This window comes from Bos mutus, chromosome 22, assembly GCF_027580195.1.
Source record: "Bos mutus isolate GX-2022 chromosome 22, NWIPB_WYAK_1.1, whole genome shotgun sequence".
Classification (NCBI taxonomy): domain Eukaryota; kingdom Metazoa; phylum Chordata; class Mammalia; order Artiodactyla; family Bovidae; genus Bos; species Bos mutus.
This window is the reverse complement of record NC_091638.1, coordinates 41,901,676-41,926,943: the sequence shown is the minus strand read 5'-3', so window position 1 is coordinate 41,926,943 and position 25,268 is coordinate 41,901,676. Positions and strand designations below refer to the sequence as shown.

The following is a 25,268-nucleotide window of genomic DNA, read 5'->3' as shown; positions in this document are numbered from 1 at the left end:
GTAGTCAGAGCTCATCAGAAGACACAGCTTCCTTTGATGCTGTTAACATAGCCACCGCTGTGCTGTTTTGCGTGACAAGCACAGCATTGACAATGGAACCCCCCCCCCCACACACACATACAGTTACCCACTGTTTACCATAAAATAAGCAGCTCTCCAGCTCTTGAGCAAAACAGCAACAACCTCGTGGGTATTTGTGCCCAAGGAGAAATCACAAATAAGGAATCACTCCTGGGGACACTTTCTGGCCTCAGCATGGTTTTCCATCGCCTTTTGTAGGGTCTCTATGCAGACCAGACCTGCCTTAGCAAATGGAGTAATAGCTGGTTTTCCCCTATTAGTATCTGTAGGCTTTATAAGTTCTTGAAACATCTATTATAAAGTCACCCTGAACAGTCCCTGTTGGGTCATCGTGCTTCCCAGCTAAGCATGGGCTCGGGGGCCTTCAGGGCTTCCCTTCTCACTCTCAGCCTCCACGGCCTCCCAACCACGGCAGGGTTGCAGGAAGACACGAACTGAGAAGATGCATGGGAGCACAGGCAGAAACAAGGCTCTTGTAGGGTTTTAACTGCAACATGGAAAGGAAAACTGCAGGTAGGCTTCCAGTACAACTCAACTATCTGTTGCATCAGTGACTAAGTGTCTATTCATGTCTTTGACCAAAAGCCAGCGAGTAAAATGTGGAATTAACCTGGAAGGCAGGGACCAGGGCTTCTGGGGACATTTGCTATTGAAACTGAGGTGGAATCCATGTTTGACCTGCTAGGGATAAAATTAATTGGTATTTTTTAGGGTTCTGCTTTGGACCACAAAGTGGCAAGCCTAGAGCAGGGGGAGATGACCAGCATTGGCCATCTGCCCTCGCTGGCATTTTATCTTCTGAACACATCCTGTTCAGACAGCAGGGCTTTCTACTTTCAGCTAGGCTTGGGAACCAAAGGCTCCCAGGTCTCAAGAAGTCACTGCCAATGATGAATAATTCAGGCTTTGGCGAGGACGTTCAAGGAGACTGGAAACAAGATGCGTTTCCGTCATGCTCAGTCTGCTGGCTTACACTGTGTCAGAAACAGTCAAAGCAGTGGGTTGAATGGTAGACGCCTAAAAGCTATGTCCATGCCACACCCCTGGAATCTGTAAATGTCACCTGATTTTGAAAAGGAGGCTTTGCAGACGTAATGGAGGTAAGGCTGTTAAGATCTTAAGGGCACCATTCTGGATTATCCAAGTGGGCTCTGAGTCCAATGTCAAGTGTCCTTATAAGAGAGGCACACGGGGAGACACACAGAGAACAGCAGCGGGTGTGAGAGAGAGGTGAGACGAGGGGGAGGCCAAGGAACTCCGAGGCTGCCAGCGGAACCTCTGCAGAGAGACTCCCAGAGCCTCCGGGGGAGCCCAGCCTGGCAGGACTGTGGACGTCTGGCCTCCACAACTGGGACGGGGCACACTTCTGCTGTTCTAAGCTGCCTAGTTTGGGGTGAATTTGTCACAGCAGTCACAGGAAACACTCACACCGCACTGGGGATGGCGTCACGGTCAGAGCAGTCCGTAAGCCAAGAGATTCTCAAGGAGGCTTTTTGTGAAGAAGAAAAATCCTGCCTTTGGTTCCTTGTAGAATGCTACTGGTATGTTTTATTTTCCTCTATAAACTCTAATCCCATTTTATTAATCTGCCAGAGGAAAGAAAGGGCCTGCTTCTGTCGTCCTTCCTTGAAGAAACTGACTGTCATGGGCAAGGGGCGTGCTTCCTACACCAACACTGAGAACCTTCCCATTCTTATCCTTGTGTTCCCGCCACTCCAGCGCCCAGACCAAGGAGTCCGATCTGCACATACCGTATTGATCAGTGTCCTGAAGCTGATTTTGCCTCCTTAGGCTCTGTCAGCTCTGTCTCTCGGCACCCAAGGCGAGAAGAGAATATAACCAAGGGAAGGGTGTACATTCCTCCTCCTCCTATCTTACTTACCTCTGCGGAAACTCTCTAAATCTTCTCTCAGCCTTAGCAGACCTTTGGTTTACAAGAAGCACGGCGGGTCTGAGCGATCAATATGCTCATTTGTGAGGTCCCCAAACGTCAGATTTTTCAGTTAGCCAACACGCAAGATAAATATTTTAACGAGCATTTTTATTTCCCATCCAGGCCAAGGGACAAGTTAGAAAAGTTCTATTCTAAGTACGTATCTGAGCAAGTATGGAAGGGCAAGTGGGTGCTGTGATCTTGAAGGCAGCCTGTCAGTCACGGTGATTGAAACATAACCCCTTTGGCTTCCACAAGCATAATAAAATGCTTTGCAAAAGGCTGTCGAATTGTAGGATGTAATAAAGTTTGCTTAGCTGCATTTCCAAGGCCACAGGGCCCTGAAGCATGAGGCCCGTTTCCTTATGCCTGGGGATTTGTTCCTGTTCCTTCCGTGCCTGGAAATGACAGGACATAAAACCAGACATTTAGTGAGAACAAATAGCATTTTTAAAATCATGGCAATAAACACAAGGTAAGTTTGCTCACTGCCGATCTCTCAGATGGCCATTAACATGCTACTTGAAGCCACATAGATGCAGGTATATGACGGGGTGTGGGCGGACTCCAGCCCTGCTAATGCCATGCTCCCTGGATCCCTGCTCTATGCTTTCTGTCCACAGCCCAGGCCCCAGGGGTCAGCTGCACAGTCTCTTAATTTGTTTTCTGGACACACATCTTACATAGCAAATGAACTAAATTCAGACCTTGAATTAGGTCAGAAGAGACTCCCAAGCAGAGCCTTTATCACGAGTACCCAGGAAGCTTGTTAAAAACACAGATTTCCCCAGTCTGTCCACATTCTGAATTAGCAGGTGTGGAGAGAAGGCCAAGAATCTGTGCTTGTTAACAAGTTTTCCATATGAGTCCAAGGCACCTGCCCCCGGACTGGGGAATTCTTGAGCTCGTACGTCTGTAGTGTGCGGAATCAGCTTTGCTGCAAGGCGAGCTACCTGAAGGATTTAGGCTGGGCCTCATGCAAATGAGTAACACTTATAAAGAAGGAAAGTTGGAGGAAGCCCTCTCATCTTATTCCTAGGTCACAGAAATGCATTTCACAGCTCTGACACCCTCTTCACCCTGGAGGAGAACTTGTTGGAGCCTCGGCTCCTGGGCCTTAGTTACTGCGATTAGTTACATGGTTATTACATGGAAGGACTGATGTTGAAGCTGAAACTCCAATACTTTGCCCACCTGATGCGAAGAGCTGACTCATTTGAAAAGACCCTGATGCTGGGAAAGATTGAGGGCAGGAGGAGAAGGGGACGACAGAGGATGAGATGATTGGATGGTATCACCGACTCAATGGACATGAGTTTGAGGGAACTCTGGGAGTTGGTGATGGACCGGGAGGCCTGGCGTGCTGCGATTCATGGGGTCGCAAAGAGTCAGACACGACTGAGCGACTGAAATCAACATGGGTGTGGTCAGGAGTCAGACTAGCTGGGACTGCTTGCTTGAAGGAATTGGAAAGGGCAGACCATTTCAGGAAACAGAAATTTAAGTAAGAAGGGAAGAAAGAGGAGAATTCTACAGCCTAGATTCCATAGTTTGAGGGAAGCTGAAAGAAAGGGGCTCTTAGGACATGTTGGGGCAGCTACCACAGATGTGATAGATGAAGAGATTTTGAGAAACATTTTTCAGAAGTGCAAAGAGACATCCCCTTGGGGTTTTCCAGAGACCTGAGTGAAGATTTACATAGCTTTTCATTTCCTGTTTGCTACTTATGGCTTTGAGTACAACACGTGGGAGGCCTACGTGCAAAGCCCTGCTGCCGGCCAACTCCAGTGTGTACTTCAAGGATATGCTCAATACAGGCCCATTCAACCCACCGGAAATGACACACCAGCACCCACTTCAGCCTCATGGAGTGAGTTGTTAGTGGGTCCAGCGCTATACATTTTCTGCAAGTTCGTGAGAGAGGCAGAAAGCAAAGGGCAGGCAGGGCCTTCCTTTGGAATTACATCGGCTCCCTTCTGGGATCCAGAACACAGCAGCACAGTCACTTCCGCTTCAGCCTTCATGTTTTAGCTCAGGGTACACTCACTGCCTCCCCAGGTCCCGATGTCTGTGAGTGAGGCGGGTATTGCACTCTTCCTGACCCCGCAGAAGGGGGCCTGTCTCCCTGTCGTCTGACACTTGGATCCTCCCCAGTGGTTCCCAGCACCGCCCATCTCCCCGGGACACATGGGTCATCTCCCAGTCATTCATCATCACCCTGGTCTTTGAACAATTACTGACTTAGAGTCAGAGGCACCTGTGCAGGCCTGGAAATGGATGTACCCTTTCTCTTCCTCCGCCTCGCCTGTCCAGGGAAAATTTATGTCCTAGAAGTTTCCCTCGGTTTTATTTTTGGTCTCTGGAACAGCGCGGCCCCGGGTTATTTCCTTCGCCCGCCCTTCCCAGCGCCAGCCCTGGGACTGCTGCCCCTCCCTGGATGCCCGTGTCCCTTCCCGAGCAGGCTTCCTGTCCGTGCACTTCCGACGCCTCCTGCACGTATCCTGTTCACAAACGTGGCACTCACACAGTCCGCCTGGCCGCTGAGGCTCTGTCTTCAGCAGCTCCTTGTCTCCTACTCGTCCGGAAGCTCGTGGGGCACAGGGTCCACTTCTCATGCCAGAGACAGCGAGTGAACAGGCTGAACTTTGAGACGTGGGGCGTGTCATTTCCTGGCTGTGTGTCTCCAGGCGGCATGACGCGTGCGTGGTGGGGTGATGGGGAGGAATGAGGGGGAACACACACAGGGGCTCAGCGCCGTGCTGGCACGTCGGATGGGCCCGCCGCTGTGAGCCTCGGTCGTCCTCACCGCTGTGCATGCTCTGGATGGAGCTGCCGGTCAGGGCCACCAGGCAGCAGGGACCCAGGAAACGCCAAAGCAAGTGGAAGTCAGCGCTCAGATACACAGGGAGAGTCAGCCTCATTGTCGAAGAGGGTGCGTGCGGGCGACGTACTCGCCCCGCGCCATCCTCTGGTCGGACCTCACACATCAGCACCCTGTGTGTCTCCACTTCCCTTTTGATCTCACCTTTAGACGGTAGTATTTTCCGTGTTTATATGGGCATATCAACAAAGGTGTATACTGAAGCGCGAGGGAGGTTCTCAGGAGGGTGCAGATGTGAATAATGAGATCCTCAGAGTGCTCCCGGCTCCTTTGGGGAACCACCTCACCCGGGGGGGAGGCAAGACAGGAGGTCATCAGGTGCCAGGTGAGCAGTCCAGAAAACGGGGGCTTCTGGAGTTTCCGAGAACAGGAGCCCAGAATGTCTGAAGTTTGACTGATCTCCCCGCTGAACACGTGCCTTTCAAATATTTCTGTGTTCCTAAGAAGCACAGGGCAGATGAGCTGAGAATATCCCCTCCCCCACGAGGAGGAGGAAGCGGTGACATCACCAAGGTCAGAGCAGGGCTTGGTTTTGCAAAGCAGGGAGTGACAGCAGAAGGGAGGCCCCGTGGCCCTGGCTGGTAGAAGAGATCTTTGGGGAGGGGACCTTTGAATTAGGAAGGGAAGTAAACTAGTCTGATGGAGAAAATTTAAATAAGTTTATATATATATAATTTTATTTATTTATTTATTTTTGGCTTTGCTGGGTCTTCGTTGCTGCAAGGGTTTTTCTTTACTTGTGGTTCGTGGGCTTCTCGTTGCTGTGGCTTCTCTTGCTGTGAAGCACAGGCTTTAGAACACAGGCTCAGTAGCTGTGGTGCATGGGCTTAGCTGCTATATGGTGTGTGAAATCTTCCCAGATAAGGGATCGAAGCCAAGTCTCCTGCATTGGCAGGCGGATTCTTCACCACCAAGCTACCAGGGAAGCCCTCAGTTAGGTTCTGAGTTAAGACCTGCTGTGGGCTCTTCACCCATCTCTCCCTAAAAGCTTCAGGAGAGTCTCTAGAATCCATCTTCAGTTTGTTGTCGTGACTGAGTGAGTGCAGGGTGAGTGCAGGGGGTCAAGGGATCCCAGCTGGGGTCTGAATGAATCACTCCCGACTTCCCCTTAATATGTGGGAGTCACCAGGCTCCATAAAGTCTCTCTTCACACACACAAAAAAAGGGCAGAATCCTTTGTTTTAAACAGATCCAACCTCTGTGTGTGTGTTCAAGTCAACCTCGTCTTACTGTGTCAGTAAAGGAGGCTCCTCCTCTTGACCCCATCCCTCCTGCATCCTAGAGGGCCAAGGGAGACGGGCCTTCTGCTTTGAAACTAAGAGAACAGATCACTCTCTTTCTAGAGAGGAACCTGGATGGGAGCTGCCCCCAGGTGACCTAACTGGTTGTCTTTGTTCGCTGTTCAGTCACTAAGTTGTGTCATACTCTTTGTGACCCGGTGAACTGCAGCAAGGCAGGCCTCCCTGTCCTTCACCATCTCCTGGAGTTTGCTCAAACTCATGTGCATTGAGTCGGTGATGCCATCCAACCATCTCGTCCTCTGTCGTCCCCTTCTCCTGCCTTCAGTCTTTCCCAGCATCAGGGTCTTTTCCAGTGAGTTGGCTCTTCACATCAGGTGGCCAAAGTATTGAACCTTCAGCTTCAGTCCTTCCAATGAATATTCAGGGTTGATCTCCTTTAGGATTGACCAGTTTGATCTCTGTGCTATCCACGGGACTCTCAAGAGTCTTCTCCAGCACCACAGTTTGAAACCATCAATTCTTCGGCACTCAGCCTTCTTTATGGTCCAACCCTTATATCCATACATGACTACTGGAAAAACCGTGGTGATTTAGGTTTAGTTGCTAAGTCATGTCCTACTCTTGTGACCCCATGGACTGTTGCCTGCCAGGCTCCTTTGTCCATGGGATTCTCCAGGCAAGAATACTGGAGTGGGTTGCCATTTTGGCTTTGACTCTATGGACCTTTTTAGGCAAGATGATGTCTCTGGGTTTTTTTTGTTTTTGTTTTTTTTTAAATTAGAGGCTAATTACTTTACAATAATATGTGGTGTAAGTTTGTCATAGCTTTTCTTCCAAGGAGCAAGAGCCTTTTAATTTCGTTCTAACTGGGTAGAGTGTGAAGGGAACACTTGGGACCATAAACATGCAATCCGCTGTCATCTTTCTTTAGGATACTGTTTCTATCCTGTGCTGCTCTGTGGGAATGCCCTAGGGAGGTCTAAACACAGCCAGGCCTCCCCTCCACCCTCAGAGACTCTGATCTAACTATCTAGAGTGTGGCCTAGTTCTCTGGTGGGGAATTACTGGGCATGAAGCCTTCAGGCCAGTTCCAAAGTGTGCTCCCAATAGAATGCTCTGAAAGCCCCAAAGCCATGTAGGTACTGGAGACAGGTTTCAGGAGGCTTCCGTGGCAAATACTCAGCCTCTACTCTGGTTGTCTGTCCTCTGCTTTCTTAGCAGAGCCACATGTGCAGGGCAAGTATTGTCCATCAAAAGTAATGCCTCTTGCCTCAAAGAGTGAATGAACAAACTCATTTTCCTTCCTTCCCAAAGCTGACGCAGAAATGGTTTTAAAACAAAGACAAATATTGTATATTAACACGTGTGTGGAATCTAGAAAAATAGTCCTGATGAGCCTAATTGCAGGGCAGCAGTGGAGAGACAGACATAGAGGACAGACTTGCAGACACAGTGGGGAAGGAGAGGCTGGGACGAGTGGAGAGAGCAGCGTGGAAGCGTTCTTTATCCTGTGCAACACAGATCGCCAGTGGGAATGCTGCTCTGTGACACAGGGAGCTCAACCCGGAGCTCTGTGACTCCCTAGAGGGGTGGGATGGGGTGGGAAATGGGAGGGAGGTTTAAGAGGCAGGGGACATATATACCTGTGGCGGATTCATGTTGATGTATGGCAGAAACCAGCACAATATTGTAAAGCAAATATCTTGCAATAAAAAACAACAACAACAAAATAACTACACTCACGCACAAAACAAAGCCATGAGACACTAACATAAAATTCCTCTGTGACAGTTCTCTGTTATAAAAGTAGCTCTTGGTTTGTAGCAGGCCTGTGTACGGGGCAGACAGGCATGGACAGTCATCCCACTCACACTGAAAACAAGGTGAGCAACTTTCTAAGAGAAGGCACCCTGACCCCTGCTTCTCAGATTTTTTCTTAATAAACTTGGTCTGAGAAATTGGACCACAAGAGCCGCTGGTGGCAATCTCTTACAGCGTGTAGGTAAAGAAGCTGGGGGAGAAGGGACAAGGATCAGAGAGCAGCTCTGATTAGTAACCGAGGTGATGCAATTGTCCTTCTGCCTGGAGGCAGGAAGGGGTTACTCCACCCAAGTGCAGGCGCCGGAAACCCAGAGATGTGGGGACGGACTCGAGAGAGCAGGGTGATTCCAGCATGTTTTCTCACTCAAAATTGTCCCTCTGCGGATTAATAACAGCTTCCAACTACTAGAGGGTGTTAATTAACTTCCCTTTAAACAAGGTACGGGGAGGTCTGTTTCCCAGTCCTGTGTGTTTGTCATCTCGAAGTGGGTACAGAAAGCAGCCCGGGCACCATGTGGCCAGCCCCCTCAGGAGGGGAGGCGCAGACCTCTCTCTGCCCTGCGGCGAGGCCAGGCCCATCCCCAGGCTGAGTGGCCACAGGCTCAGCATTGTCACTTTGCTCTCTGAAGGGATAAGTCAAACGCCAAGGATAGTGACTATGCAAGAAACACAATGCCAGCGCTCGTGGCTGTGAGTGACTGTGCAGCCCCGCACGGCTGGTCACCACTTTGATCCCATCCTGTCCTGGCAAACGTGACTACACCCACTTCCAGGCTTGGTGAACCCAGCCCTAGGCAACGCTTGCTGCTCTCTGGGCAGGTTCTCATGTCCCGCTTGAAGGTAGTAAGGCTTTTCTCTCCCTTCTTTGGTCCATTGACATCACCTCCTTGTATCTGTGCCTTGAAAAGGCTCTCCCTAAAAGGCTTTCTCATCCAGACAGAGTTTATGAAGAACTGGCTTCTTTATTTGTCTCTAAATCTGCAGCTTGATATTACCTTTCCCCAAGACTCAAGTTGAAATGAAAAAGGATTACTTTATATTTACTTCCATCTTTCATGAAAGAAACTAATTTTGAGAAAGAAAGTCCCTACAATGTGAAACACATTCCCTCCCTTGAAACCCTCTGAGGGGCAGAGGCGAGGCTAGGAGGCCTGCGTGCTGTTTCATTTACTCTGTCTGGCAGGGACTGCTTCTTATCGTGCTTTTGAGGGTCACCTTCCTTCAGCACTCTCCTCCACTCTAGTTGTGCGCTCCCGTTAGAAGAGAATTTTCCAGCCGAGCATGGAGCAGGACACCTTGGGTAATGAATGGCTCTGAGGGTTTGCTGAGTGTGTTATTTAATTAGTGGCACTTGCGTCTGGAGTGTCTACGACTCCATAGTTGAATAAAAGGTGTATTTGCTGAGGGATTACAGACAAACACTCAAGAATTGTCACAGTGAGACTCTGTCGGGGTTCAGCACATTTAACAGACTAATGGGGTTATTATTATTTTTTTTCCTTTCCACCCTTTAAAAGGTACTGAGGTTGACAGAACTCTGTTGCCTTTGCCTTGTGTGTGAGCTGAGATTACAATCCAGAAAAAGAAAAAAAAATCCTTAGGCAAATGGATAAAAGTCTATAACCTGAAGCAGAGCCTCTCACCAAAAACAGAGATGATGTGTTTAATGTTGTATTGCTGAGAAACTGATGGTCAAATAGGTTATGGTTTACCTGTTACTCACAAAGAAGTGCATTGCTTGCAAGCTGTGTATGGCACCCAAAGAGCAAGGGTTCAAACCCTTGACGAAGACACCACTGCAGGGTGTAGGGAACAGAGGCTGTTGTCCACTACCCCGCGCCTCCTGAGGATCTAGTGCTCAGAGCAGAATGCAGACGATGAAATGACAAAGATGACGCGGCCCAGACAGGGCACCGGCCGCCCGCACGGGCGCATCTGTGTGGCTCCTCCGCTGTGTATGTTCAGATGGACTGTAAGTACAGAGGGTCGGCTTGTAATCCTGTGCGTCACTGTGTGCACCCGGGCAGCTGACAGCCGATCTCCAGGCCACGGTCTCTTCCTTTGTAAAACAACAGGTTGAATTATATGTTCTTTAAAGTCCCTTCCAGCCCAAAAATGTAGTCTCTGATTTTTCTCAGTAGAGAGATGGAAGCTTTCTGCGCCTCTGATAGAGCTGATCACTCACTTTGGGGATTTAAGGGCCATTTAGTCTAGGACAAGAGCCCCTGAGGGTGGGAGGGCATATGCAGGGCCCCTTACACGAGGGCTAGAAGGCTCAGCTCTACTCCAGAGCTCAGCGGGATGGTCCAGGAGACGAGGCCTCGGCCTGGGGCCTTTCTCCCCGACTATGTCCCTCCCACTGCAGACCTCCCCACCCTGGCAGACAGTGGGGACAGAGGCTCAGGAGGCTCAACTGGAGTGAGGTGAGGGGCCCCAAGGCTGCTCTTTCCTAGGTGGGAGGGAAACCCATCCATCCAGGGTGTCAGTTGGCCAGCTGCTGTGCTCAGGGGTGTGCAGGCCTACGTGTGGAAAACTCCTTTAATCTTCCCATAAGTCCCGTGGGGTGGATATCAGAGCCCCAGTTTACAGCTGGAACGAGGTCACACAGTAAGTGGGACTGGACCCAGACCCGCCTAACTGCAGAGATCAGCCCCTTCTCAACACTGCAGTGTCCAACGTGGTGGCAGCCAGCAGGCACACGTGGGTAGCAAGCCCTGACAGACGTGGCTTGTCTGAATGGAGGCTGGGGAAACAGGTATCTACTGGCCTTCAGAGACTGACTCTAAACAAAGGACATAAAGCACCACATTTTTTTTTATGCTTATGTAATTTTTATATTATGATTTTTTATATTATTAAGATAGTGAAATGAGAATATTTGGATATATGGGGTAAATGTATTAACACTAATTTGTCCTTAATCTCAGAGAAGGAAATGGCACCCCACTACAGTATTCTTGCCTGGAGAATCCTGTGGATGGAGGAGCCTGGTGGGCTGCTGTCCATAGGATTGCACAGAGTTGGACACGACTGAAGTGACTTAGCATGCATGCGTGCACTGGAGAAGGAAATGGCAACCCACTCCAGTGTTCTTCCCTGGAGAATCCCAGGGACGGGGGAGCCTGGTGGGCTGCCGTCTATGGGGTCGCACAGAGTTGGACACGACTGAAGCAACTTAGCAGCAGCAGCAGCAGCAGCAGTCCTTAATCTAGCTTCTGGAAAATGTCAAAGGACATGTGTAGCTCACATTCTCATCCTGTTGGTCAACATGGCTCTGAGACAGCAGCCCAGGGCCCAGGCTCTGGAAACACAGGGAAGCTGGTCAGGGGGCAAGGGGAGCCCTGGGAATGTCTACAGAGTTGATTTAGTATTTAAGCAGCTGTGCTAACTCAAGTTAGGCCTCTGACTTATGTGTTATCTTTATCAAATTGCCTATCTGGGCCTCAGTTCCATCATCTACAAAACAGGAAAACAGCATCTATGTCACAGAATTGTTCTAAGGATTGAAGACGATACAGGTGATGCACTTAGCATAGTACCTGGTCCAGAGAAAGGTCTAGATGCTACAGAACTATAGTCGCTCATGCATTCACTCAGTGTTTCTGAGCACCCATGAGATGCCAGGGGCTGTTCTAAATGCCAAAGACAATGGCCCTGTCCTCAGACACTTGCTTGCTAGTGGAAGATACAGACAAACCAATGAGTCTATAATATGATGACAGGTGACGCTGAGCACTGTGAAGAAAAATGAGGCAAGTTTAAGGAGGAAATGGGGCTCTGCTTGAGATTGGGCACTTGAGGAAGGCCTTTCTGAGTGGGTGGACGTTTGAGTTGAATACTGAATGGAAGAAGGAAAAAAAAGAATTCCAGGCATGGGGGCCAAAAAATGCCAGGGCCCTGAGGTGGGAGCTTCTGTGATAGAACCTCGTAAGAGCAAGGAAGCAGGAAAGCTGGAAGCAAGCGTATGGGGGAGAGTTGGGCCCATGAGGCTGGATTTTATCCTAAGTCACTGGCTATGGCCTATACGACCCACTGTGATTAGGCCTGGCTGGCTGGCTTTACAAAGTATGGGGAAGGAACATGACCTGATGGCCCATTAAAAGGATTGCAATCTTAACAGATTTACTATTTTAATATGTTCGTTCTTTTTTTATGACCTTGGGTGAGTTTGAGGGTATGTTGCTGTAATTTTAGTTGCTAAGTCATGTCTGATTCCTTTGTGTCCCCATGGACCACCATCTGCCAAGCTCCGCTGTCCATGGGATTTCCCAGGCAAGAATACTGGAGTGAGTTGCCATTTCCTTCTCCAGGGGATCTTCCTGGCTCAGGCTACATTGGCAGGTGGATTCTTTATCGCTGAGCCACCATGGGAACCCTGATTGAGGGTATAGACGTGCATTTTAAGAGTCACAGTCAACAGTTAAAATAGTCTGTATAAAGAAGGTATATTTTTAACTGCAGTATCATGAAACCTCATCCATAATGAGAGGAGTTCTTAGGCTTTACTGAAAATAATTTTCTGTTAAACTCTTACACGACTTTTCATTTCCATTAAGTATCATTCTTTTGAAAGATTAAAGAAATAAAAATTAACCATAAACAATATCTTCAAACTTAAAGGAAAAAAAAAACCCAATGAACTGCCCCAATAGATAAGAGACCCTTAAAAAGAGAGTAATAAAGCAAGTTCTTGATAGGGGTGTCACAGATAAATGCTGATGCACTTCATTGCACATATTCCTTGTTCAAATTGATAACTCTGGAATTTGCAGGAGTCACAGAGAGATAAGAGAGGGGGCAGAGTTCTGAGAGGAGCCCTGAGCAGCCCAGACTGGCATTCTGCCTGGTAGAATGCTCCCCTTTCCCATAGCTCTCCGTGACTCTGGCTTATCATTTCTAATTAAAAAAATGACTCTTGCAATATCATGGGCTTTCATTTCTCCAAAACAATACCACCCCATCAGCTTGCAGCTCAAAATGTCCACAGTTCTGTACTATTTTTTTTGGAGCCTCACTGGAATATGGTATGGAGCGCTAGCAGAGGAAATTTGCTAAGAACATCTAATTACATTCTAAGTCATTTTTTTTGCCTGTCTTAAAGGAATGAAAATGATCTGCCGGTTTTTATAGCCCTTCTTGACCTAAAGATATCTGCTAGCGGAAAGAGAATCCTCAATTGGGCTCTTTTAATGCTTTAATTATTACGTGATCTATCATCTTATGCACTGACTTGCACACTTGGAAAAATCTCTTAAAGATGCATTAAAATTGATTGGCTAATCCTACACCATGGGGGTGGCTCTCGGAGGGCATGTAATTGTCTGTGGGCATGGGAGGTGAGACAGAATTGACACCAAGTCAACTACATCACAATGGGATAAGGGAGGGAAATGGATTTGACCCCAGGTAGGGTTGACACTGCACTGCCGACTTGCTCAGAGTGCAGTCACATGCATTCTCAGTTGCTGTGAGAATTCCTCTCCTCGGTTTATCTTTTGTCTCCCTTTCCTCTGGAGGCTTCTCCTGCATTGCTTTTCCAAATGAGGAGCAAGATGACTGCCAGAAGCCTGAAGTCTAGTCCATATCACCCTTGAGTCCACACACCACATGGCGGAGAAGTTGCCTTGGCTAACTGGTCGACACAACACCTACAGCTGTGCTTTCTGGATGAGACTGGCAGTTACCAAGTCCCATGTCTGCTACACCTGTCCTATTTTCTGCTTGACCCTCTCAACAGTTTTCTAAATGTTTTGAAATCCAAGGGCTAATTACAGACCCTTGGTGAAAACCCCCTATCTCTAAAGAAAACTCAAAACTGAAGGTCTTGAATGGAGCCCTTGGGAGTCCTCACTGATCCCAAGTGGTCCAGGGCTGAGTAACGGTGATCCACTCCTCTTCCTCAAATGCAGTTGTATCTTCCAGGCAAATATTCAGTCCATAATTGTTGTTGCCAAGGGGACCAGGGCAGCACTGTCTCTTTGGCAGGGTGGTTGTGATAAGTGGATAAAGTAACCTACACAAAGCCCCCAGCACAGAAATCACCGAATACTGGTACTTTTCCTGAAGTTCCAGGACAAGTAGGTTCCAGGTGGTTTCCTGAACCACCAATTTTAGTGTAAAGGTAAGTGTGGGCTCCAGAGTCAGACAGTCTGGGTGGCCCTAACTCTCCATGTATAATCTGGGAGTCCTGGGAAAAGTCCCAGAGCAATCTTAAGCTTCAGTTTCTACATCTGAACACTGGGACGATACTAGACGATGGCTGTGGGATTTCACTGAGATAAAACCTGTGAAGTGCTTCGTATAACTTGCCCATAATGAGATCACCATAAGTGGTATCATCAAGGATCATGAAAAATGAAGCAGCGTCAGTGCTGGTTTTTCCTGCTCAGCTCCTGAAATGATGATCTTCTAGGCCAGTGTGGTCCCTTCAAGTCTGGGAGGGTGGCCGAGAGGAGAATGGACTCAGATGCAGTAATGTAACTGAATGTAGGGTCTGGCTGCTCGCTGCTCAAAAGCCAATAAAGAGGCCAGGCTGGTGGAAAGGAAAGTTTGCTTTATTTTGGAGGCTGGCAACCTGGGGGCGGGCTCCTATCCAAAGGCTGACTCCCCGCCCCCTGCAACCCTCAATGACGAGCAGTGGACAACAGCTTTTACAGACAGAGGGAGGGGGCTACATGCAGAAACAGCACAGTTAGCTCTGGCAGTCGTGTTGACGCTGGTCATGGGTGGTCTGATCAGTGTCATCTCGATTGTCTTAAGTACCATTAATCTTCAGTTCCAGGGTCAGTTTGTTTCCATTTCCTTGAGGCCAGTTCTTGGAACTGTGGCAGCTTATGTCATGGCTACAGTCCGGTCATCGTGTAGTTAACTTCTTCCCCCTGGTGAGGGTTTCAATATCTGTAAGACAGCTCACAGAATTTTATCTATAGCACTGGAGGAACTAAAGGCTCCTGACTGTTTACAGACTAAACTATTATTGTTTTGACCTGTTTGACTGTTTTCCTTTGTTTTGGTATTTTCTCATTTCTCTGATTAAACTTATTCTTTGGCTAAAGTTTTCTTCACAGACAAAAGGCAGGCTGAGGATATGTGGTTGAGGGGGGCGGGGTGGAACATATAACCCTGCTCTGTTTCAGGAGCAAAGTGTCTGTGAAGATTATATGCGACAACTGTTCTTTTCTGTTTAAACTTATTCTGGAATAGCTGAATATCCAGCCAGCAGTTAGACCATACATTAGAGTCAATCTCTTCCTGCCTTTTCTCCTTAACTCAAAATTTTTCATGTATCTGATTTATATATAGCCCTTTTTTTACCGTTGAAATATGGGCTTCCCTGGTGACTCAGATGGTAAAGAATCCACCTGCAATGCAGGAGACTCGGGTTCAACCCCTGAGTTGGGAAGATCCCTGGAGAAGGGAATGGCAATCCACTCCAGTATCCTTGTCTGGAGAATCCCATGGACAGAGGAGCCTGGTGGGCTGTAGTCCATGGGGTCCCAAAGAGTCAGACACGACTTAACGACTAACAATAACTGTGAAATATAACATATGCAGAAAAGTGTTTATACACACACACACACACATATACACACTATATATACTTATATAGCTTATAGAATTAATATAAAGCAAACGTGTTTTGCCACCACCGTGACAAGGAACAGAACACTGCCAGCCCTTCTACCCTCCCAGCCCACACTCCTCTTCACAGGCTCCTTCTTGCCTCCTCCACAAAGATAACCACTGGGCTGATTTTTATGGTGATGGAATCTTAGCTTTCCTTTATAATTTTACTTCCTAAATAAATGTATCTCTAAACACTATAATTGAGTTTTGCCTGTTTGTGAACTTGATTTGAACACAGTCACGCAGTATGTCTTCTTTTGTGTTTCTGTTCTACATTCTTGCAGACACTTGATATTGTCAGTCATTTAACATTTTGGCTATTGTGGGTATACAGTGGTATTTCATTGTGTTTAAACTATGTTTCCCTGATGACTAAAGATTATTGGCCAGTCCAAAACCAATTTTCTACAAAGTGCATATTCAAATGGTTTTATAGTTTCTACTGGGCTGTTGACTTTCTCTAAGTGGCTTATACATTTTTTTCTTTTTCTTAAATAATACTGTCTTATGGATACTGGCCCTTCATTGTTCATAATGTGGCAAACACCTTCTCCCACTCTGTATCTTGCATTTTTCATTCTTACTCTCTTAATGGTGTTTTTCATAAACAAAATTAATTTGAATGTAGTCTAGTTTATCCATCTTTTTTATAATAATGCTTTTGTATCATATTTAAAAAGTCTTTCCCTATAGCATGACCATGACAATATTTTCCTATATTCCCTTCTAAAGCTGCACTTCAGACTTTGAACTATAATCCACCTGGAATTGACTTTTGTAAATGGTGTGAGGTGGGATATAGTTGATGGGTTTTCTACATGGATATCCAATTTTTCCAGAATGATTTATTGGAAAGATTTTCCTTTCCCCATAGTTCTTGGGTGTCAGTTTTATCTTATATCAAGCATTCACATATGCCTGGATCTGTTTCTGGGCTTTCTGTCTTATTTCATCAGTCTGTCTATCCTTTTTCCAACATCATGCTGTCTTAGCTTTTGTAGCCCTATAACAAGTCAGTATCCTTTAGAGTAAGCCCTCCTGTGCTTCTGTCTTTTTTTTTTTTTAATAGTCTCAGGCTACATTTCCATAAGCATTTTAGAATTAACTTTTAAATCTTTACAAAAAAAGAAAAAAAAAAGAAACCCATTACCACCAACAAAAATTACAGGAATTTTGATGTGAGTAGCACTGAATTTATAGGTAAATCTGAGAAGACTTGAGTCTTTATAAAATTGAGTCACTCTTATCTCCATTTATTTAATTCCTCAGTAATGGTTCTTAGTAACATTTTACCGTTTTCTACCTAGAAACTTCCATAAATTTTCTTATTTTTTGGTATTTGGTTTCTGAGGTTAATCTAAGCCAACTTTAATCTTTTTCGTTTTCTGTGTGGCTGTTATGGATTGTGTCCTTCCAAAATTCACAGGTTGAAGCTCTAACTCCCAATGTAACAGGACACAGGGCCTTTAGGAGGTGATGGGGTGTGGATGAGGTAGAGGCCCCATGATGGGCTTTGTGTACTTCTCTTCCTCACATGAGGACACAGTCAGCAGGTGGCCGGCTGCAGACCAGGAGGAGGGCTCTTGCCAGAACCCAGATGGATTGGCACCCTTATCTTAGACTTCCAGCCTCTAGCACTGTGAGGAATAATTATCTTTCATTTAAGCTACCCAGTCTACGGCATTTTGTTATGGCAGGCTGAGCTACAACAGTAGCTGAGAAATTCAGAACTTAATAGTCAGAGGCCTGGCTAAGCTTTCTGGTTAATTTTAATCATCTCTCAGTACATTCTTTGGAACGTTCTGCATGTATCATTTTGTCTATGAGCAACAGCAGTTTTATTCTTTCCTTTTTAATCCTTCTAAGTTTTTACTTATGGCTCTTGCTTTACTGCACTAGCTGAGACCTTGTGTAGTCTGTGAAACAGCAGAGCTAATGGCGAATATTTTTATCCCATTTGTAATCTCAGATGAATAGTGTTCAACATTTCATCCTTAACTATAAATCCCTTCCTAGATCAAGTTTTTCTAGAACTTTTATATTTATTAAGTTTGAGGTTGGCTTCTGTCTTTTCTTTCCCAGCATCTACTGAGATGCTTGTATTGTTTATTCTTTATTAGCCTGGTGAAAGGCATAAGACATGAAACACGTTGCATTGGTCATAATGTCTCATCCTTTTCATAGACTGTGCACACACACATGCAGTTTATCTGTATGCCTGTCTATCTACCCATAAGGTATCTGTTTGGTATTTGGTTTCTGAGGTTAATCTAAGCCATTAGATTAACATCCATGTTTCCACGTGCAATTAGCCTACAACTGCTTTCTGTTATGTTCTTGTCAGGTTCGTGTGTAAGGCAACTCATATAACAAATTGAGAATTGGGAGAGATTTTCTTTTTTTTTTTTTCCCTTTTCTCTGCCAGAATTTGTTCCAGCAGTCATAAGATTCTCACTGAAAATCCTACTCAGATTCTTCTGTCTTCATTGTGTGGTAGAATTCACCAGCACAGTTGTCTGGGCCTAACGCTGTCTTTGTGAGATGGGTTTTAGTTCAGGTTTGGGTTCTTCCAGTCCAGTCGCTCAGTCGTGTCTGACTCTTTGCGACCCCATGGACTGCAGAACCCAGGCTTCCCTGTCCATCACCAACTCCCAGAGCTTGCTCAAACTCCTGCCCCTTGAGTCAGAGATGCCATCCAACCATCTCATCCTCTGTCGTCCCCTTCTCCTGCTTTCAGTCTTTCCCAGCATTAGGGTCTTTTCTGACTATCGAGTTCTGTAATAGTTATCAAACTATTCATATTTTATTTTTCACTTTGTGTCACTTTGGGTAAGATAGAAATATGAATTTAAATCCAACCTTCAAGTTTATTGGCCTAAGATCATTCATTATATGCTCTTCTCCTTTTTAATGTGTGCAATAACCAGGAAGATGTTTAGCTTTTAGCTTTTTTCCCAATAAGTGCATAAGAGTCATAATCAAAAAGTAAATTATCCCCTCTAGATATGGGAAAAAGAGAACCCTCTTGCACTGGCAGTGGGAATGTAAACTGATGCAGCTACTATGGGGAACACTATGGAGGCGCCTTAAAAACTAAAAGTAGAAGTACCATACGACCCAGCAACCCCACCACTGGGCATATACTCTGAGGAAACTATAATTCAAAGAGATACATGCACCACAGTGTTCGTTGCAGCTCTATTTACAATAGCCAGGACATGAAAGCAACCTAAATGTCCATCAACAGTGGACTGGATAAAGAAGATGTGGTGCATATACACAATAGAATAGTACTTGGCCACTAAAAGGAATGAAACTGGGTCATTTGTAGTGACCAGAAAATCAGAGAAAAGTCAGTCAGAAAAACAGATATGTACATTAACACATACATACGGAATATTTTAAAAAGGGTACAGATGACTATTTGTAAGGCAAAAATAGAGACAGAAGTAGAGAGCGGACATATGGACACAGCAGGGGGAAGGGGAGTGGGAGGCGGACTGGGGCAGTAGCACTGACATATATGTGCTTCTGTGTGTAAAGCAGCTGGTGGGGAGCTGCTGTGCAGCACAGGGAGTTCTGCTCGGCGCTCCGTGACGACCCAGAGGGGACATACTTACATATTTAAGTATACTTTCCAAGCAGGAATATGGAGTGGGTTGCCACGCCTGCCTCCAAGGGATCTTCCTGACCCAGAGATCAAACCCCCGTCTCTTACATCTTCTGCATTGGCAGGCAGGTTCTTTACCACTAGACAAAAGCTGTTGCCTTTGTCTAATTATTGCTCCTTGGAAAGTAAGCTTTTTTTTTTCCTTCTTACTATTAAATCTAACAAACTACTATTTGATTTTCTGCAGTTGTATCATGATGTGCCTACACCCCCACTCTGGGTTTGGAGTGTTCTTGAATTTTTGGACTGGTGACTTGAAAAATTCTCAGCTACTATCTATTTAAGTATACCTTCCACTAGAATTCTATTTTGGAATTGTGCATATCCATTAGACTTTCTCAGTATATTCTATACTTCTGACCTCTCATATTTTTGCCACTCTCCTTTCATCTCTTCATGGTTCTTTAGGGATATTTTCATTTTGTTGTTGTCCAGTTGCTAAGTTGTGTCTGACTCTGTGCAACCCCATGGGCTGCAGCATTCCAGGCTTCTCTGTCCTTCACCATCTCCTGAAGCTTGCCCAAACTCATGATCACTGAGTTGCTGATGCCATCCAACTATCTCATCCTCTGTCATCCCCTTCTCCTCCTACCCTCAATCTTTCCCAGCATCAAGGCCTTTTCCAACAAGTCAGCTCTTCACATCAGGTGGCCAAATATTGGAGCTTCAGCACCTTCCAATGAATATTCAGGGTTGATTTCCTTTAGGATTACATGGTTTGGTCTCCTTGCTGTTCAAGTGACTCTCAACAGTCTTCTCCAACACCACAGGTAGAAGAAAGCATCAATTCTTTGATGCTTGGCCTTCTTTATGGTCCAACTCTTACACCCATACATGACTACTGGAAAAACCATAGTTTTGACTATATGGACCTTTGTTGGCAAAGTGACGTCTCTGCTTTTTAATATGCTGTCTAGGTTTGTCATAGCTTTTCTTCTAAGGAGGAAGCATCTTTTAATTTCATGGCCGCAGTCATCATTTGCAGTGATTTTAGAGTCCAAGAAAATGAAATCTGTCACCGTTTTTCCACTTTTTCCCCTATTTGAGATGAAATGATGGGACCAGATGCTGTATTTTCATGGCTCATCTGTAAGTTCACTAAATCTCTTCTTGCCTGCCAAACTCAGGCTGCTAAATTCATTCACCGAGTTACTGTATTTTTCAGTTACAGAATTTCTATTTGGTTCTTTTTCACATCATCTCTGTATTTTTAATAGATTCTAGCTTTCTGCGGATTTTTTTTTGAGGGGGGCATAATCTAGTCCTTTTCATTCCAAAAGAAAGTAAACAGATTTATTTTAATGGCTGCCTGGTGATTCTAACCTTGTTTATATTAAATTGCCTCCTCATAAGTTGTGTGTGCGTATGTATACTGGTATTGGACATTTCATTTGAAAACATTTATAGAAATAATTTAAGATTTTGGATGGTATTATTTTCTTCCAGAGGTGGTTTTTTCTTTGCTTCTTCCAGGAATTGAATGGGACTAGCACATCAGAATCCCATTAATTCAGTGTCTGGGTCTGGTCTGTTTAGTAATAGAAATGGAAGTCACACTTCTTTCCTGGTGTTCTCAAAACAGCCTGCCCTACAGGTCTTATTCTTTAATTACTTCTTGAACTAATTTCTTACCAAACATTTCCATAATTTATTATCTCTAAAGTGTAATAGAAATCAGAGGCAACATAACGCATCTACGCATTGGCATAGCCGATGGGTCCTTGCAGTTTTCATGGCTCACCACTCATTATAAACTGGAGATAGTAGAACATACTGCAGTGTCTTTTGGATCCTCAGAGAAGAAATAAATCCAGAAGGAGCACAATTTAGAGCTGCTTTTGCTAGCATATCCTGAATTAATTGGTTGCGAGCCCACATGATAACTTAGTTAGTGCCGGTGGGATGTCAGAATAATGGAGCCCTTCCTATAGAAGACGTGGCTGAGGCACATTTTAGGCATAGGATGGAGTGAATTGTGTAAATATTAGCTATTATTAAATGATGAGTCAAAGATGATTCAGGTGAATTTTCATAGCTTTTCTTCATATTAACCCCCCATGACCTCTTGGAGGGTCTTCTGTGCTCCCCCACCTTCCTTTACAGCAGAGACAAAGACAAAATGCGAAAAGTAGGAAAGAGAGAAGCAAGTAGACAAAGAAGAGTCTTGGGAGTGGGTAGATATTTGTAGAAGGTTTTGGCCTTATGGGACTATGCAGATTGACATGTGATAAATCATCCATTTCTGGAAATGAGATGAGGATAAGGATGATGGTGATGATAGACTTTATCATCTCACAAGATACAAGTAAAGCTTGAAACTTGAAAAAGTTCCTTTTGGCATTTGGACTGCAGTGTTCTGAAAAGGACTCTGTGCTGATGGATGGTGTAGTTCCAAGATTCAGAAGGGTTAAAATTGACTATGGACAGGAGTCATTTCTATGAACAGTTAAATTAAACCTCAGATGAACAGTTCTGTAGATTCTTTAGCCCTTAGAGGCCTGGAAAGCTTCTGCCTGAACTATTGGGTATATTTTATAGAAAGCTAGATCTTGGTAAAACATTTTAAAAATAATGAAACTGAACTAAAAACCCATTTTGGAACTATGAGGTGGACTTATTTCAAAAACTGTTTCTAAAAGGGAGGGTTAAAGTATAACTAAATGGTTTTTCCTTGGAGTTATGATAAAATTATTTAATGGGATGTTGTTGCTCGGTCACTCAGTCATGTCCAGCTATTTGTGACCCAATGGACTGCAGCACGCCAGGCTTCCCTGTCCTTCACCATCTCCTGGAACTTGCTCAAACTCATGTCCATTGAATCAGTGGTGCTATCCAACCATCTCATCCTCTGTTTCCCCCTTCTCCTCTTACCCTCACTCTTTCCTGGCATCAGGATCTTTTATGTTGAGTCAGCTCTGTGCATCAGGTGGCCGAAGTATTGGATCTTCAGCTTCAGCATCAGTCCTTCCAGTGAATATTCAGGACTGATTTCCTTTAGGACTTACTGGTTTGATCTCTTTGCAGTCCAAGGGACTCAAGAGTCTTCTCTAGCACCACAGTTTGAAAGCATCAATTTCTGGTGCTCAGTGTTCTTTAATGGGATAGTAGATTTTACTATTTCTAAAGTCTCTATGATTCTATGGTTTATTACTCCCAGTTTAGACCATAGGGACTTGATTTATATTTAGCTAATCCAAATAACTGAATTTTAAAATCCTTGCTACTGAAATCTGGTTCTGTAAACATACTCTACACAGAAGGAAGGGAGAGTCAGCATAATTCAGTAGAAAGATGCACAGCAGAGAAAGAAAAAGCAAACTAAACTATCTTTTCTTGCTTTACTTAAGGTGATGGATCCTTTATCTAAAGAGATTTAGAACATCATACTAAAGTATCAGTAGGGCAAGGCGGCATCTCTTACTCTCTTCAAGTATCAATTTGGGGATGGGCTGAAAGAGTGATGGCAACGACTTTTGCTGGTATTGATGATGCCCCAACATGGGCCTTACCTCGTAGGTTTAGCACTGAATTGGCCAAGGAGCTGAAGTTACTCTTCCTCCTCCACAAGGAAATAGGAGTGGTCTGACCTGCTCCTTGGGTCTTTTTCATGGGAGGCTGGAGAGCTGAGGACACCCTCGTGGAGGAGGCTGAGATTTTTTCTAAGTGGATGGGGTCGATTTCAAAAGGTACAATTGAGTGATCAGAACATGTACTCAGTAAGTAAACCTGTCCTTTCTTGTCCACCTCGACTGTCCATGAGTATATGATATGATATGTGTGGTCCAGTGGCTGAAATTATGGTGATTTTTCAAAAATTCTAGTGTCCAGATTTTGCTTTGACAGTGCATCTGTAGCTACTAATCATGCCGTTTTGGGCTGACTCAGTTGCTTTGCAATTGCAGTGCTCTGTTCTGAGTAAATGAGAGGCAGCCAATTATCTACAAAATAATGGTGTGCACAGAGGAGGGTTTGATGAATTACAGAAGATCTCTGCTGACACAACAGGGTGTGGAGACCCGCTCCACTATGACTTGCTAACAGTCAGGGGCGATGCTTGCAGATTTTACAAACAACACACCCCACTAAATTCCATCCCGGGGTGGGAGTGGGGACAGGAAGTGATAATATACAATGGTGTGGAGAGGCAGCCAACCCAAGAATTAAATACCTAGAGGGAAATTTAAAAAGAAAAAAAACTGTGAAACTGTGTTCCAGGAAGGGCTTCACTGGTGGCTCAGCTGGTAAAGAATCTGCCTGCAATGCGGGAGACCTGGGTTTGATCCCTGGGCTGGGAAGATCCCCTGGAGAAGGGAAAGGCTACCTACTCCAGTATTCTGGCCTGGAGAGTTCCATGGACCGTATAGTCCATGGGGTCGCAAACAGTCTCAGACATGACTGAGTGACTTTCACTTCACTTCAGGAAGGAATGCAAAGTTAGAAAAAAATGCAGATCCACTGCCATCTAATGTGATTTAGAACAAAGACTAAAAGCCGTCACAGAACACCTTCCCAGGAACTCAGCCCTGTGCGGGGAGGCGATGCATAAATTCACCTAAGCAGAGGGCACATGCTGAATTCGGGAGCCAGAGGATTGCTGACCTCACCAGGGATCTGTCATGTGGACGGTGAGGCCACCACGGCTTCATCCACAACCCCTAGGCTGCTGCTGGCTCTTCCTCTGAGTGCTGAAGGCAGCATCTGCTTTGTACTATTGCTTAAGCAACTGCCAACTCGCAGCCACTCTTCTGCTCAGCCAAGGATTCAGAGTGGCCAAAACACCAAGGCATCCCTCAGGGGTATATGGAAAGATCAGGAAAAGTCTTCTGCACAACTAAGCCCATGTTGGCACTGTGGTGGTTTCAAGAGGCAGAGGACACAGTTTCTGGTTTGGGAATGTTTGTCTCTGTGGTCGTGTGGTGGTCAGGCTGAGGATTAATCCAGGCCTCTGCATAAGGACGCTGTAGAACAGGGTTGGTTACTTACTGAGGGCTTGCTAGGTTTTCCCACACCAGACACTACGCGGAGGGTGGTTGTCTGTCACAGTCCCGTTTCCTAGCTGGGGCATCTCCTGTGGCCTGGCTGCAGCGTGACCAGGGAGGCAGGTACCCGAGTGGCTGGGATTGACAGTAATGGTAACAAAGTCCAGCAGGGGAGGGACGTCCTCACGGAGGAACCAGGGAGGCCAACGGACCAGGAGAAGAGGCTTAAGACACAACGTGGAAGATATAGGAGAGCTGGGGGAGGGTGGCAGTGCTGACTGGAGCCACAGGGTCTTCTACCCAAGGTGAACAGTAAGAGATGAAGGGAAAGCCCTTGGAGGTGGGGCTGTCTGCGTGCAGATCTGAGCTCCACCGCTTACTAGCCATTACCCTGCAATAGCGCTTAGCATCACTGAGTCTTGTCATCACCTGCAAGGAGGGATAATAAGAGAACCTATGTTGTCTATCAAGTCTCAGTAATGGTGGCGGTAATCATCCATTTTGGAGCTGAGCCCTGCCGTCCCTGCCTCCCTGCGTGCTGTGAAGTGTGCGGTCGTGCAGAGTGAGCAGCACCAGGGTCTTCAGACTGGCTCTGCCTGACACTGACTTGCTGATGAGGGAATACTCAGGAAAGCCTGGAGAGGACAAGGATATCTGGATTTCAGATACTGTCGTGAAGTCTAGGTATGTCCATGTCTTGCAGGACAGCCCTATTTATTAACCAACCTCAGAAAGTTCCATGAACCTCTTAACACTGTATGAACATTTGGTGCGTCAATGCATTTTGAAAAGGGAGGAGAGTGGGTATCAAAGAACCAGATTAACCAACCCCATGATCAGGTTTCCTGAAAGGAACGTTTCCTTTCCCCTTTGTCTCTAAAGAGAACGACACCGGGTCTCTCTCTCTTACTATAGGAGGTGATGCCCTTGGCAAAATCTGTGTTGCTGTTCACTCAGTCATGTCTGACTCTTTGCAACCCCGTGGACTGCAGCACGCCAGGCCTCCCTGTCCATCACTATCTCCTGGAGCTTGCTC

At 45.8% G+C, this 25,268-nt stretch overlaps 1 protein-coding gene across 1 annotated transcript in view; it reads right to left on the bottom strand.

The window, feature by feature from the left end:
• Positions 1-2,119: 2,119 nt before the first annotated feature.
• Positions 2,120-25,268, bottom strand: part of FHIT (fragile histidine triad diadenosine triphosphatase) — an 857,033-nt gene continuing 833,884 nt past the window's right edge. The window contains exon 7 of the mRNA XM_070359638.1: positions 2,120-2,412. The gene's annotated coding sequence lies outside the window, so the exon portion shown is untranslated. The remainder of the gene's footprint in view (positions 2,413-25,268) is intronic.